The sequence below is a fragment of the Podarcis melisellensis genome (assembly GCF_964234715.1).
Source record: "Podarcis melisellensis genome assembly, chromosome: 15".
In the NCBI taxonomy this organism is placed as follows: Eukaryota; Metazoa; Chordata; class Lepidosauria; order Squamata; family Lacertidae; genus Podarcis; species Podarcis melisellensis.
In genome coordinates this window covers 13,814,548-13,829,752 of record NC_138532.1, presented here as the reverse complement: position 1 = coordinate 13,829,752, position 15,205 = coordinate 13,814,548, and the positions used below count along the sequence as shown (strand labels likewise).

Below are 15,205 nucleotides of genomic sequence, written 5' to 3'. Positions count from 1 at the left end.
CTGTATAGCAAGCAGGAGCTCTCTCAAAGATATTAGGCCAGAGTCCTGTGAAAGTGGCTGGGTCCAATTGCACAGTAATGGTGTGTTTTCTAGTTGTTTGGCCAGAATACAGAGCTAAGTAAATAAATCACCTCCCAAGTGTTGCCACAATTAATTATCCACAATTAACAATTATCATCCTAGCTGTCCTTGGCAGAGCTTCAAGCTTTCAATGTTGTTTTTACAAAAGGGAAGGGGGAGCATTAGCCAAGGACGGGGAACCTATATGCTGAGTCTGTCTGCAGCAGCAAGGAGAAACATGTGGCCTTCTGAATGCTGTTGGAGTGCAACTCTCATCAGACCCAGCCAATGGTGAGAGATGAGGGGAATCAGAATTACAGCAATATCTGAAGGGCCAACGGTTTCTCATTCCTGCTGTTGAGAACCCTTGAATTTAAAACCCAGAGAAGACAAACAAGCTTTGCTCTCCTGTTCTAAAAGATAACAGACTCTACAGCATTATAGCATCTTTGCTTAACCTCTGAGCAACTGTTGAAATTCCTTTTGGATAAAATCTTCTGCAAATGCCAAGAGGAATATTGCACACACACTTTCAGTTCAGCAACCAGCATTATTTACATGCAATGGGGGGAGTTTCCTAAAAAAATTATTGCATCCTTCTAGAAGCATTACATTTTCCCAGTGCTTTACAGTTTCCACTGCATTTGCTGTCCCAGCACTCCTGGTACCACTGTATTAGGAAGAGTTTAAAGGTTGCCATATGTCCTCTTTTTCCAGGACACACCCTCCTTTTCATGGGTATGTAAAATGAGAGTCCTCATAGTGATCCATAGTTAAAAGTTGGCAAATGTGTCTTCTTTTTCGCTCTTCAAAATATGGCAACCCTATCTAGTTGCTCTCAAAACATGCTGTGGTACTGGGTGGAAGCACTCAAGGCAACAAGGGGTCCCAATATCTGAAGAAAATCAGGCCTATACACCGCTATTTGGCTGAGACGAAAGATGGGAACTACAAGGAGACCAAAAGCCAAGGCCAGGGTTTGCCCATGTGGCATCTGTGGCACAATGGCATCCTTGAGGTCTTCCCCTGGTTGTCCACAAAGCCTCTGAGCTTTCCCCCTCACAGCCCACTTTCCCATGAGGCAGAGATGGTGGTTGCCTTTCTTTCACTTGAAAAATACATAGAGCAAAAGGAGGAAGTGGAAAGAGTGCTACTCTTTCCCACTTCCTCTTTCAGCTCTATGTACGATTCTTGGTTCAGATTAATTTTGTTGAATCCGCCTGCTACTCTTGGAAAACCTAAGTGTGTATTTGAATGCATTCTCTCTGTCTGTCTTTGCTGGTGGAGGTGATCTGGGAAGGGGAGGGGAGACATTCATTCATTCATCCAAGCAAGTTTAAGAAGAAAAAGAAAAAAAAACAGCAGCTCACATTAATAAGACAATTACCACCAACCACCTCAGTTAAAGGGACGCGGGTGGTGCTGTGGGTTAAACCACAAAGCCTAGGATTTGCCAACCAGAAGGGCGGCAGTTCGAATCCCCGTGACGGGGTGAGCTCCCGTTGCTCAGTCCCTGCTCCTGCCAACCTAGCAGTTCGAAAGCACGTCAAAGTGCAAGTAGATAAATAGGTACCGCTCCGGCGGGAAGGTAAACGGTGTCTCCATGTGCTGCTCTGGTTTTGCCAGAAGCGGCTTAGTCATGCTGGCCACATGACCCAGAAGCTGTACGCCGGCTCCCTCGGCCAATAAAGCAAGATGAGCGCCGCAACCCCAGAGTGGGTCACAACTGGACCTAATGGTCAGGGGTCCCTTTACCTTTACCTTACCTCAGTTAAAACATGCTGTATATATATGCCACCCAAATGTCCCCAAAGATACCCAAAGAAATTCCACATTTATTGCATATGTAATAAATGCTTTCAGTGTAGCAAGGGCAGCAATGTTCTCGGATCATAATGGTGGGTGTTTGTCTGTCTAGGCTCAAAGCAGAAGACTCTGGGCATCCCTAGAGGTTTCCAAAACCCACTTTTGTTGCCCTGCTGTCAATCCTCATATCACAGGAAAATAGTTTAAAATTGCATGGATATCAGAAAACATAAAGGAATTCACCTGCGGGACAGAAACTATTAGAAAGGCATGCACTCAAATTTCCAAACGTTCATGGGCTAAAAATGTTGGCGATCCCTGGCATAGGCGATATTCCTTGAACCCTGACAAAAGACCTCCACAGGCAGCGGTCCGAACAGTGACAATTCCATTGTCAAAAAACATTAATTTCCTCAGCCCTGCATCTCTACAAGACAAAGCCAAATCATCTCCGTGTACAGCTTTACAAAGGAGACAAAGTGTATCTGGCAGCATCAACGTCTTCCCATTACCATCGGCTCCTGGCTCTGAACAGATAACTGTGCGCTTTTGTATTTGTTCCAACCACTTGAGTTAAAAAGTGAACAGGAGTCCTACCGCCTCAGGAAGGCTTCCCATTTGCTCCGTCCGTCTCCAAAAGCCAAGTGGGAGGGCTTGCCTCTCAGACTGAGGCCGACAGGCCCTGCCAGATCCGCATAGGCAACTTTTAATTAAGATGATATATAGTCTCTAGAGACAAAACAGGGAGGAATCTGCAGAGATATAGAAAACTGAAAGGCAGCCAATGCCTTTGTAGTTCAGAACCGAGGCCAAATGAGCTGTGAGGCTCTGCTGGAGTCAGTGAAGCGGGTTACCAGGCTGAGGGTGCGGGGGTGGGCGGTGGAGAGAAAGAAAGACAGGGAGCACTTGAAAAACACGGAAATGTTAGCTGACACCCTACCGAGGCAAGGTGCCATCTGAGCACTCTGCTTATTGAGAACACTGCGGATGCTTCGGTTTATTTTGTACCTCAACATTGGCAGTGTCTGGCAAAATCTCGAGCACTGGTGTGAAGCACCTAATGCACTTGCGTCCCTTATTAAATGATGGGTGCACGATAAAAGGAAGAGATTCCAGCCCCCTGCCCACCTGCTGGAAATGCTGTGGAGAGGGGCGCACACATACCTGCACATTTCCAAGTGTGACTGCGTGTAAGTGCATGAGTGGGAGGGACGGCTGTGTGACTGTCGTGTCCCGACAGTCACACAGCCCTCCCTCCCACTCATGTTCATGTGCTCTGTGTGTGTGTGTTGCATGTGTGCTGAGGGTATACGTGTGTGTGCGCACCTTCACAAGCACTGACCACACCTACCACTGCCCTCAGGACCAAAAAAAAAAAAAGGTTAGCTACCCCTGCAATAAAGTTTGCTTTGGAGAGGCCATTTTCACTGCAGGAATCTGAGGGAGCAGGCAGTATATTGTCCCAGACCACAATTGCACAATGGAATGGGTACACCCATGGAATAGGTACACCCCAGTGCTAGAAAAAGAGGGGCCAAAACTCTTCACCATGAGTTCCAGTTAAATAAAAACACCCTCGTTTGGCAGCTTCTGTACCGTTTTAACATGACTATCAGTATATTCACTGATAGTTACAGGTCTATTTCCATGTGAATTCTGCAACGAAGAGGGCACTCAGGACAGGACTTTGTCCCAGAGTTGGATAGAGATTCCAGAAACAACCTACATAAACAGTTCTCAGAACCTATAATGCCTGTGGGTTGATGTGGGCCATAATAAGTAATCTGACACACTATATAACAACAATTTCCCCTCTTTCCATTTTATCCTCACGACAACCCTGTGAGGTAGGTTAGGCTGAGAGACGGTGGCTGACCCAAGGTTACCCAGTGAGCTTCATAGCTGAGTGGGCAATTGAACCCTGATCTCTTAGCTCCAGCACTCTAATGACTATACCACACAGGAATATTCATTTAGCCAGAGTTACCACCCAAGCATATTTCCCTGTTATTTGCTTAAAGTGATTCCAGACAGCTTCTCCATCAAAAGCAGAGCTCAAGGCCTTTTACATTTTTTTATATATTTTTTTTAAAGAAAGGAGAGGTATACAAACCTTTCCCCTCCGCCATCTGGTTTTCTTCACACTCTGCCTCTTCAACATTCAACATCATAACAAAAGCAGCCCCATTTCGTTACCGAAAAAATGTTTGCTGAATTTTTCACTTAAGTTTTCCAAAACAACATCTAGTTGCGGAAATCATTATTTTTTTAAAAAAAAACCAACAAACAACAACACCTGATTTCTTAAGAGGCAAATGGTCTGCACAGCCCAGATTTCTGTCACGAATAGCCACCAGATCCAAATAATTGCTGGATCCGAGGAAGTTCATAATAGCATATCAAGCGCTCTCTTCCTAGCCGTTAAAACCTCTGGAAACTTTGAAATTAGATTCAATAAACAAACACTCTATGTTGTTTAATTGGTCTTTTTAAAACAAACTACTTTTCTTTCCTTGTTCCATGAAATCCCAAAATCCAGCAGCTTCAGGTCCCTCATCTACTACCAGTGTTGTCATGTCTGGCCACATCCCCTTAGTAGAAGGATGTGCAAGAAGGATGCAAGGTTATGGATTCCCACCCACCCCAGCCTGGGGCCACATTACCTTCTGGGCAGCCTTCAAAGGGCCACACTCCAGTGGTGGTCAGGACCAGAGGCAAAAGTAGGAGGAGCAATAAATGTAAATTTTACCTCTCTACAGCTGGCCAATTTTTACACACTCGCTAGCTTCCATCCATCGATCCAAACAAACAAACAAACAAGGGAGTTCAAGGACCCATTCTGGACTGGCAAAAATGTCTGGGGTGCCAAGCAGGGCCACCAAACGATGTGACCTTCCTCCTCCATTAGAGTGGCACAAAACAAATAATTTCCAGCATCTTGAAACAAATTATCACCCACATTGGTGATAGAAAGGTTATTGCTGGCCTAGTAACTCCCACCACTAGGGCAAATGTCATCAAGTTACATTTACGCTAGAGGCCCTTGAGAGCAGAGGGCAAGGCAAATATGATGTATCCTTAACTTCCTAATTTACAAGTGGCCAGTGAAAACCTGTGATGGAACAGACAAGGGAGGTGATGCACATGATAACCTTCAAGAAAATGGGGAAGGAACAGGTAATTTATGTTTCGCAACACTGAACAGCATCATCTCTTATCTTAAGAAATATGAGTTTTTTTCTGAAGCTAAGGTTGCTTTGCACCTGTCTGGGGAAGCGGTGGGAGTGTAGCAGGTGAACTGCTTTTACTGGTTTCACACCCTAAAGTAAGTCAACTGGGAGGAAAAACCAGCCTGCTCTGGGATGTCACCTGAATTTATTTCTCTTCATTCCCCTCTGCAAGTGCAACAATATTCAGGTTTTCCAGCCTTCAGAAAGGATTAGCAAGATAATCCAATTACGAGCTCTGCATTCTGCAAAGTTCAAAGTGTTCTTTGGAGACAGAGTGAGACCTTTCTGGTTCACCTTTCTGGTTTTAAATCACCCCTTGCCAGGTGCATTTAAATGTCTCTGCCCATCCACTCTTACTGCCCCTTATAACTGAAATAGCCTTCTCATAACTCCGTCGCCATCCGTCCTCAACGTTGACATTTTGGACTACAAGTTCCATGAGCCTCAGCTGCTATGATCAAAAGTCAGGCATGATGGGAGCTAGAGTCCCAAGGTTGGGGGAGGCCATCCAATTTTATGCTACCTCACTCACTTCCATCAAATCCCTCCTCAAAATCCCCACCTTTTTGTGAATCTCTCCTCTTGAGCTCAGCAAAGTCAAAGAAAGCTAAATTACAGGTGCAACTGGCAGCCCAGCTGCTTCTTTTTGTGAAGTGTTATTCCGAGACAAGCATCAGAATGGCACCCTTTTCTCCTCTCATCTGCTGGACAGTTTGCAAACCAGATTTAAACGAATAAACAAATCTGTATCAAGGATGGCTGGATTTCCATCTTTGAGGATGACCAAAGATTTCGGAGTCCTGCGTGCACAATATTTTTATGGGGATTGTCATCACTGCAAACTTTCCAACAGAAACGTGTGTGTCCTGTTTCTTCTGCCACACTCAACCCTGCCCAAGTACCTGATTTTTTGTTTTTAAAAACTCCCTTCCCTAGTCCTGCTGCTGATAGGCAACTCTCTCTACTTTCCCTTTAATCCACTTCCTCCCCTGACTACCCTTGAGAAACCAGCCTCCTCCTTTCCACTGCCTTAGAAACACTCTGGGAGTTCTTGTTCACTCTGATAACATTCGACAATGGCGCAGGCTTGCTGCCGCCACCGCACATTCATATTTATGGGTTGTGAGGTTGCTAATGTATTAGAAAAGGAAAAGGCCATCTTGGCTGGATTTAGAATATGTCTCTGTTGTTCTCTTCCAGCAGGAGCTGTGAAAATGCAGATTCTCTACAGATCCCTAAACATCTAAGCAGGCTGTTGTTGTTAAGCAAACAATTATCTCTACAGAGTTTGGGGCAAAAGAGGGTATTTGCAAGGGGGAAGTGCCTATTTCTTGTAACATTTATAATCAGCCTTTCTCTAAGAAACTCAGAAGCAGCAGATACGGGCCTTCCCCAACCTCTTCCTCCCAGTAAGTAGATTAGGATGAGAAAGCAAGACTGGCCCAAGGCCCCCCAGTTAACTTCACAGCCAAGTTGGGGGGGGGGGGTTAATATCCAGATCTACCCAGTCTGTCCAACACTCTAACCACTATACAACACTACCTTCCCCTTCTCACCCTCACCCACTGTTTCCCTTCTCTTCAGCCTGCAGAAACCTGGACTCAAAATGAACCTGTAAAATGAGGGAGGTCGGTGGAGTAGTTGCAGAGTAAAATTAATGGACAGAGATAAATACTCTTAACTCTTGAAAAACAGACAGGTGCCGACTCCATAGTGTGTTTTATGTGCCTTCTTGAATTGCTAATATCAGCAAACTACGGTATCATTTTACGAAATTCTGTAGCATTTCAAGAGCTGCCTTATGCTTATGTTTTTTAAGAGTTATAACTTTTGCATGCTGCTTCGAGAGTTTCACATATAAGGCAAACTTTATAAAATATATTAATCCCTCCCACCTGCTTGCAGATCTCACCCCTGCTCCCCCCGCACTGTGTGTCAAAAGCAAACACGGGAAAGCAATTCTACTCTGCAAAGCAAAACTTGCAGGGGAGTAGAGAAGAACCTTCTCGGAAGGCTGCCCTGCACTGTGGAATACCCCCCCCCCCCAAAAAGATGCCCAAACAGAACCCCTCCTTGCACAGCTTCCAAGACATCAGAGCCACCCTGTTCAGACACAGCTGCACAGCTGTTTTGCTGCCCTGTGATTTTAGAGTCTGACGTATCTCACAACTCTGCCTATCCGAATAGAAAAACAGGACGCAAGAGACAAAGGTACAGTGATACCTCGGGTTACATATGCTTCAGGTTACAGACTCCGCTAACCCAGAAATAGTACCTCGGATTAAGAACTTTGCTTCAGGATGAGAACAGAAATCGTGTTCTGGCAGCGCGACAGCAGCGGGAGGCCCCATTAGCTAAAGTGGTGCTTCAGGTTAAGAACAGCTTCAGGTTAAGAATGGACCTCCAGAACGAATTAAATACTTAACCCGAGGTACCACTGTATTGCTTTTGTGTTTTTCTCTGCCTGCCTATTCAGCAGCCTTCCCCAAAGGACCCCCAAACAGCATTAAGCAAAGGGAGCTCGTTTATCTGCCTCCCTGCTTCTTGCCTCAAGTTCCTGCTCTGCTTCACCTCACAGATACGAAGTAAGGGACAATGGGAGTAAACACCTGCTGCCGATTATATGCCTCTGAGAGCTCACAATGAAGTCAATTTCACAGTGCACTTCTTGCACACTGCCACATTAACTCCATTGTGACACACGTGCGCGGGGACATTTGGGAGCTCGACATGTGCAAGGGCGATACAATCAGCATGGTTCTAAGCAGCCATTGTACAGGATGGATGGAGCGGAACGGGCAATTGGTCTGGAAAGAATGCCTGGTCTCTAAAAGCTAGGGGTTTCCACTGTCTGCAATCTGGGAGAGAGAATGTTCTCTTTTCAACCCTCAGCTGTTGAGAAGCTTATTACTTTTAGTTCTGAAAAAGGGATCTTCAGCTGTTGCATTTCCCCTACCCAACCTACCAAGGCTGCTCAGCTGTTAAAAGGCACAGGAGCCCTGCCAGGATAATAATGATGATGATGATGATGATGATGATGATGATGGAAGGAGCTTGCAACCCACAAGCGCCATTGAAATACAGTGGTACCTCGGGTTATGAACTTAATCCGTTCCGAAGGTCCGTTCTTAAACCAAAGCATTCTTAAACCAAGGTGCGCACATTCCCTAATGAGGCCTCCCACCACTGGTGTTTGGCTTCCGTTCATCTTCCAAGGCAAAGTTCGCTAACCGGAGCACTTACTTCTGGTTTTGCAGAGTTTGTTGTCCAAAGCGTTCATTAACAGGGCTGTTTGTAGACTGAGGTACCACTGCATTTTATATACAGTGGTACCTCGGGTTACATATGCTTCAGGTTACATACGCTTCAGGTTACAGACTCTGCTAACCCAGAAATATTACCTCGGGTTAAGAACTTTGCTTCAGGATGAGAACAGAAATCATGCTCTGGCGGCGCAGCAGCAGCAGGAGGCCCCATTAGCTAAAGTGGTGCTTCAGGTTAAGAACAGTTTCAGGTTAAGAACAGACCTCCAGAACGAATTAAGTTCTTAACCCGAGGTACCACGGTATCGCTAAGCCTGGTTGCAAACCATTGGTTGTATCCAACATTGACCATAAAGGTACAGTAAACGGTAAAGGTAAAGAACCCCCGGATGGTTAAGTCCAGTCAAACTTGACTATGGGGTACGGCACTCATCTCACTTCAGGACGAGGGAGCCAGCATTTGTCCACAGACAGCTTTCCAGATCATGTGGCCAGCATGACTAAACCTCTTTTGGCATGATGGGATACCAGGACGAGTGCCAGAATGCACAGAAATGCCATTTACTTTCCTGCCACAGTGGTACCAATTTATCTACTTGCACTAGCATGCTTTCAAACTGCTAGGTTGGCAGGAGCTGGGACAGAGCAACGGAAGCTAACCCCATTGCGTGGATTAGAACTGCCGACCTTGCAACCGGCAAACCCAAGAGGCTCAGTGGTTTAGACCACAGCTCCACCCGCGTCCCCGCCACCCACTTGTACATAAAGGAGCTATCTATGACAAGAAGCTGCAGGAGATGGAATAAGGAAAATGCTTCTTTGAAACATATGTTTATGCTGTGTCTGATGCTTACAAATTTTCAGAGTACTGTATTAAGATGTATAAATACTACTTGGGAGGGAATTAAAATTGTCAGATGATAATATTATCCTAAATCACATACCAACTATATGTGGTTTCACAGTGGGTCAACATAAAAGAACTCTTCGTGCCCTTACTTCTGCTAAAAGACTGATATTGAGTCACTGAAAAGACAAAACCATGCCCCACTTGGAATGATGGATAGAAGATATGATTACTCTTCCAACATGCGAACAGATTGCTTTTTGATGTAGTCTGTGTATGGAAAATTCTAATGTTATTTGGATGCATTTATAAAAAGCGCAATGACTTAGTAATTTTATACTTGGTAGAATAATATTTGACATTATTTTTATACGTGCTGGAAGCCGCCCAGAGTGCCTGGGGAAACCCAGCCAGACGGGCAGCGTATAAATATTATTATTATTAAAGAATAACCGTACTACTTATATACCTGTATATTGTACTGTATCACAGTTTTAGGCGTTTGTTCTGTGTGCATTTCAATGCAAAGCTCCCTAATATGCACTACCTGAAAAAAACATGCAGACAAAAAACACAGCTTGCCTACCAAAAATGTGTATAAGAACGCCATATATGACAGGAAAGTGTGCCTAAGAAGTGCATATAGTAGGGAAAATAACACAGGAAAATACAATATATTGGGGGGAGAATCTTGCAAAAATGGTATATCCAGAGAAATTCGCTGGTGAATTTTTGTGACATTTTAAAAGAAGAAATATCTGAACTGGTGCAGAATTGTGGAGAACTGAACCAAAGTCTAGGGAAAATGATAGATGCAGATCATGCTGGATTATGCACCCAACCTGCCCATTTTAAATGTGATAGCTTGAACACTTTCTTGATTCTCTCTGTGTTGAGAATTACGGTTTATCACAAACTTGGGTCTGTTTAGGAAGCACACTCTTTTCCTAAATGGACCCTCATTTACCCAGTTTAAAACATGCTTCTTTCATCACATCTGCATATCTCCTTATTTCATGCCCGTCCTATACACCTTACTTACACCTTACAGAAATGAGTGGCAGGCTGATCTCATAATTTGCCGCTTATAGAGTTCTTAGGCAGCTCATCCCAAAATTACAGAACAAAACGAAAACAAGTCCGCCTTGTAACATGGAACTGGTTTGGATCAAAGCAAAGAAAGAAGCACACCAAGGGGAAGTGTTCCCCTCCCCTGCAGATCCCAAAATAGCACTAAACCCAAGCAAGCTGTTTGGGGTTTAAACAGCAGGTGTGCAGCCCTGTTTATCTGAAAAGCTTCATGTCCAAGGAAGCCAATCAGTGGCTGCAAAGCTTAACTGAAGGGGGGGGGGAGCAGAGGAGAGAGAGCAAGATTGCAAAGGCAGCTTTAAATACCACTGAGATGAGTGCAGAGGGGAAAACCTAGTGCCAAGCGTGACAGCAGCAAGAGCCCCAGGGTGCCTCCTCAGTGAGGAAGTGAAAGCAAAGAGATTTCGGGACAGAGCAGTAGGGCAAGACTCACAGTGGAGTCCAGAGGGAGATCCTTGGATAGATTCAACAGCCCAAAAGGTCAACAACCAAAACCAAAGCATGGCAGTGTATTTTCAACACCATTTGTTGTGCTTATTAATGCGAGTGGGTGGCACTGTGGTCTAAGCCACTGAGTCTCTTGGTCTAGCTGATCAGAAGGTCGATGGTTCGAATCCCTATGACAGGGTGAACTTCTGTTGCTCAGTCCCAGCTCCTGCCGACCTAGCAGTTCGAAAGCACACCAGTGCTAGTAGATAAACAAGTGGGAAGGTAAATGGCATTTCTGTGAGCTCTGGTTTCCCTCACGGTGTTCCGTTGTGCCAGAAGTGGTTTAGTCATGCTGGCCACACAACCCGGAAAGCTGTCTGTGGACAAACACCGGCTCCATCAGCCTGAAAACGAGATGAGCACGGCAACCTCATAGTCACCTTTGACTGGACTTCACCGTCCAGGGGTCCTTTACCTGTTGTGCTTATTATCGGCCTTGCGAAACAGATTCATGGAAAGGATGTTTGCCTTCTTCCATTTCACAAGCATAACACTTATGTTTTCATCCACTCATATTCCTCCAAAGAGCTCAGAGTGACATGTGCTGAGCACCCAACTTTACACACCTACACACACACACACACACACACACACACATTTTACCTCCTCAGCACCCTGTGAACTAGGTTAGGCTGAGAAATGGTAATCCGCTCGCAGCCAAACAGTAAGCTTTGTGCATGAATCGTAACTTGAACCCTGGCTTCCGTGGCCCAAATCCAGCACCAGTGACCTGGGTTTTCTGGAAAACAATTCCTAAGAAAATTAGGATAACTTGTGCAGGGAAATTTCCAATTTGGCATGTTCCGCTTACATTTCGTAACCAAAGCTAAAAACTTTGAAAACTGCCAAGTGTGCCAGTTGTTGTCTTCACCACTGGCACCCATTCATTGTTACTAATGGATTATGAAACAGAAATTTTACATCGGAAAAAATAAAGCTCTGCCCAGCACTCCAACAGCTACATTGGCTTTCTTCCAAAAGACAAAAGCTTCTCTTCCCTGGCAGCCCAGATGTGATTCTATCTAAAACTTCACAGGCAAACAAGCAGTGGCTATGTCCAACCAGGGACAGCAAAGCTATTATGAGATATGGAAAATAGTCTTACCAACACACAACAAGCCCTTATGAACACAGGAGGAACAGTCACCTCTGAATGTAATAAATGCCCATTTAATTGCATGTATCAAGGAGAACACTAACCAAAGATCTTGGGCAGCCTTTCCCAACTCAATGTCCTCCAGATGTTTCAGCTGACCATGAGAACTTCCATGCACAGCGCTATGCAGATCAGCTGGTCTTCAGGGTTGCAGAGCAGCGCAAGGCATCAATGAACAGCTGATGGTTGGGGCTTCTATGCAAAGACCATGCAAGACCTGACAACCCATTCATCAAACCTTGCCTGTGGGACGGTGGGGGAAATAAGGATCCAGCCTGGCAAACAGATCAAGTTCCTCACCCCTGTTTTAGAGTGGAAATTTCAAAATTTCCAGGTAGGACTTCTGAATGGTATGTTGCCTACTTTTTTGCAGATTTGAACAAATAGCTCAGTTGGTTAGACCATGGTGCTGAAAACGCGAATGTTGCAGGTTTGATCCCCATAAGGACATAGCCCTGCACTGCAGGGGGTTTTACTAGATGATTTGAATTATCTCTTCCCACCAAAGATCTGTCTTGCACTGCTATGTTTCTGCTAAATTATTAGCAGAGACTATTGCTTAGATTTGTCTTTTTGGCTGCAAAAACACAAAAGGAAATCTCCCCCCAATTAAACATCCTGTTCTCATACATTCATTACAATTTCTAATCTGGTTGTGTCTGACTTTTCATCCCCCAACTCGCTCTTAACTTTCATATTTTATGATATACTATTGTTTATCTAATTTTAGGCAAGCTTTTTATATTCCTGATATTTTATATCATTTATATACTGCAACCCACTTTCAGGTATTTTGCATGTTGCGATATTTCACTTGTACAGCTGCTGGTTTTAGGGGTGTGGTTTTTTAGATCTTTGACTGCGTAATAAAGAATCTGTATCTGACTGGAACTCCCATCAGTTCCTGTTCCGTGTGGCCAAGTTGGTTGGAGCTGACAGGAGTTGCAGTCCAAAAACAACTGCAGGGTGTCCTTGAGTAACATTTGCTTCCTAACCTTGCACCAGCCACAATCAGCGATGATGACACTGGAGGAGAGAAACTGGGATGTATCTAATGCCAGAGTAGACCTACTAAAAGTAATAGATGGGTGCATTAATTTCAATGGGTCTGTTCTGAGTAGAAGTTAGTTGGATAAGGCCCTTTATTCGTCGTTCATGGGATTCCCTTTCTACGCCTGGACAAATCACTGTCTATTTGCATACTGTTTTCCACAGCAAGGAGAGACGGGTGCCTGATGGTGCCACAGAAAGGGCTGCTTTGTCTTGTCACTTCTGGCTAGCCCACAGCCAGGCCATAAGAGACAGCTCTGAGTTGCATCTATTTATTTATATCCCTTTAATATCCTCCCCTCCATGGTCACTTGCCAGCAAAGGACTTGGGCTCTCCTAATGCACAGCTCTTCTTGGGCAGTCAAAGTCAACATCCGAGGTGCAAGTTCCGTTTAAGTCAAGTCAGCCCACTGGCCCATCAAGCTCAGCGTTGTCTACACTGACTGGCAGAGGCCTTTCCAAGCCCTATCTGGATCTTCTCCAAGTCTTCTCCATCTAAACAGATAAGGTACATACAAACAAGAATGCTGCTGGATCAGGTCAGGGGCATCCATTCCAGCATCATCTTCTCCCAGTGGCCAGCCAGATGTTCCTGGGCAGTCCACAAGCAGGGCATGAGCACAACAGCAGTCTCCCCATTTGAATTCCCAGAAATTGGTATTCCAGGGTTTCCCAAACTTGGGTCTCCAGCTGTTTTTGGACTACAACTCCCATCATCCCTGACCACTGGTCCTGATAGCTAGGGATGATGGGAGGTGTAATCCAAAAACAGCAGGAGACCTGTGTTTGGGAAACCTTGTGGTATTCAGAGGCGTACAACAGGAAGTAATCACAGTCAGTAGCTACTGATAGCTCTTATATTCCATCAATTTGTCATATGGGTACTACAGAGAGGGCCTTTTCAGTATAGGCAACTTGATTATGGGGTGCACCGAGGCTCAAATGGCACTTACATTAAGAGCCTTTCAACACCAGGTAGAGAGACCTTTTCATTTCCCCAGGCATTTAGAATGACATTTTGCCTTTGCAATAAGATTACTGGGTTTAAAATGCTGTCTGTGCTGGTTTTTTAGGCACGAAATTGAATTGATTGGCTTATTTAATGTTCTAATTGTATACTGCTTGAGTTCCGTCTCACCCACCCAGAGGCCCTTGCTGACCGAGAGATTAACTAATTTTCTAAATACTGTAGATACATGAATGTCTATTACTGAACCTGGGGTGGTTTGAATGCATGTGGCCTTCAGCTGAGCTATGGCCCCACCCCAGTGCTAAACAAACATATCCACACCCATCATTTTTTGTGTGCACATGTGTATATCCACAAGGAAGAAACATTATGCGTTTGACTAGGCCAGGAAGGGTCCCAATGACCTCTCCACACGCATTTATTTCAGAAGTGAATTAATTCTTTAGGTTTTTTATTCATTTGACATATGTTTGCCTTTCTTCTCAGGAGCACGAGGTGTGATGTACCTGGTCTTCCCCCTCCCAGACCGAGTGTCCCAGTCCTAACTGCCCTTTTCCACACCTCACACCCATGATGCTTCCGTTGACACCTGGAAGTCTTACTTTCTCCACCTGGCCCTGGCCCGGCTCTCTTAAAAAGAATCTTCAGCTACTGTGAGGGTTGGCTTTCAGGTGTGTGGTGCGTAAACCACACAAAAAGGTCATAACACTGAAACAATTTAAAGAGTTTACTGGAAAAGTATTATCATGGCAGCGAGGGGGGCAGAGATTTAACATCTGAATAAATTGCAGCACCCACACCCAAAACGAAAGAGCAAAAGGATAAGAAAACAAGAAGGTGAACAGCATATAGCTATTCCTACCTAGACTGCAACTTATTCAAGTTCTTCCCAGCGACATCTTAGTGTCAGAGTTCTCAGGGTTCCCGGACATTCAGCTTCCCTCCGGCATTCCTTCTGCCGAGCTCTTTCTGCAAAACTGAAAAAAGCATCAAAGCTAAAAGCTTTTTTTCCCTTTCCTCAGACACTGCAGTGCCAACGAACTGACCTTTAGATTTTCACACATACGAAAAAGCAATTAACCCCATCTTATCAAAACCCAAAATTATCAAACTCTGTTCCTTCACACCCCTTGTCCATGCACTGGAGTCATCTCCTTGTGGTGCAAAATGAACTGGAGATTTATTCCACGGCAGCTCAGACTACTGTCACCTGCCTTGTGGAACTCACTGCTCAGGGAACTGTTT

At 44.8% G+C, this 15,205-nt stretch overlaps 1 protein-coding gene across 5 annotated transcripts in view; it reads right to left on the bottom strand.

The window, feature by feature from the left end:
- The window catches only part of ST3GAL4 (ST3 beta-galactoside alpha-2,3-sialyltransferase 4), a 162,904-nt gene that overhangs the window by 107,310 nt on the left and 40,389 nt on the right, over nt 1–15,205 (bottom strand). For 4 of the 5 annotated variants that reach the window (XM_081891105.1, XM_081891091.1, XM_081891103.1 and 1 more), the window contains exon 2: nt 14,823–14,937. The exons of the other annotated variant lie outside the window; for it this stretch is intronic. The gene's annotated coding sequence lies outside the window, so the exon portion shown is untranslated. The remainder of the gene's footprint in view (nt 1–14,822; nt 14,938–15,205) is intronic. 5 annotated transcript variants of the gene reach the window in all.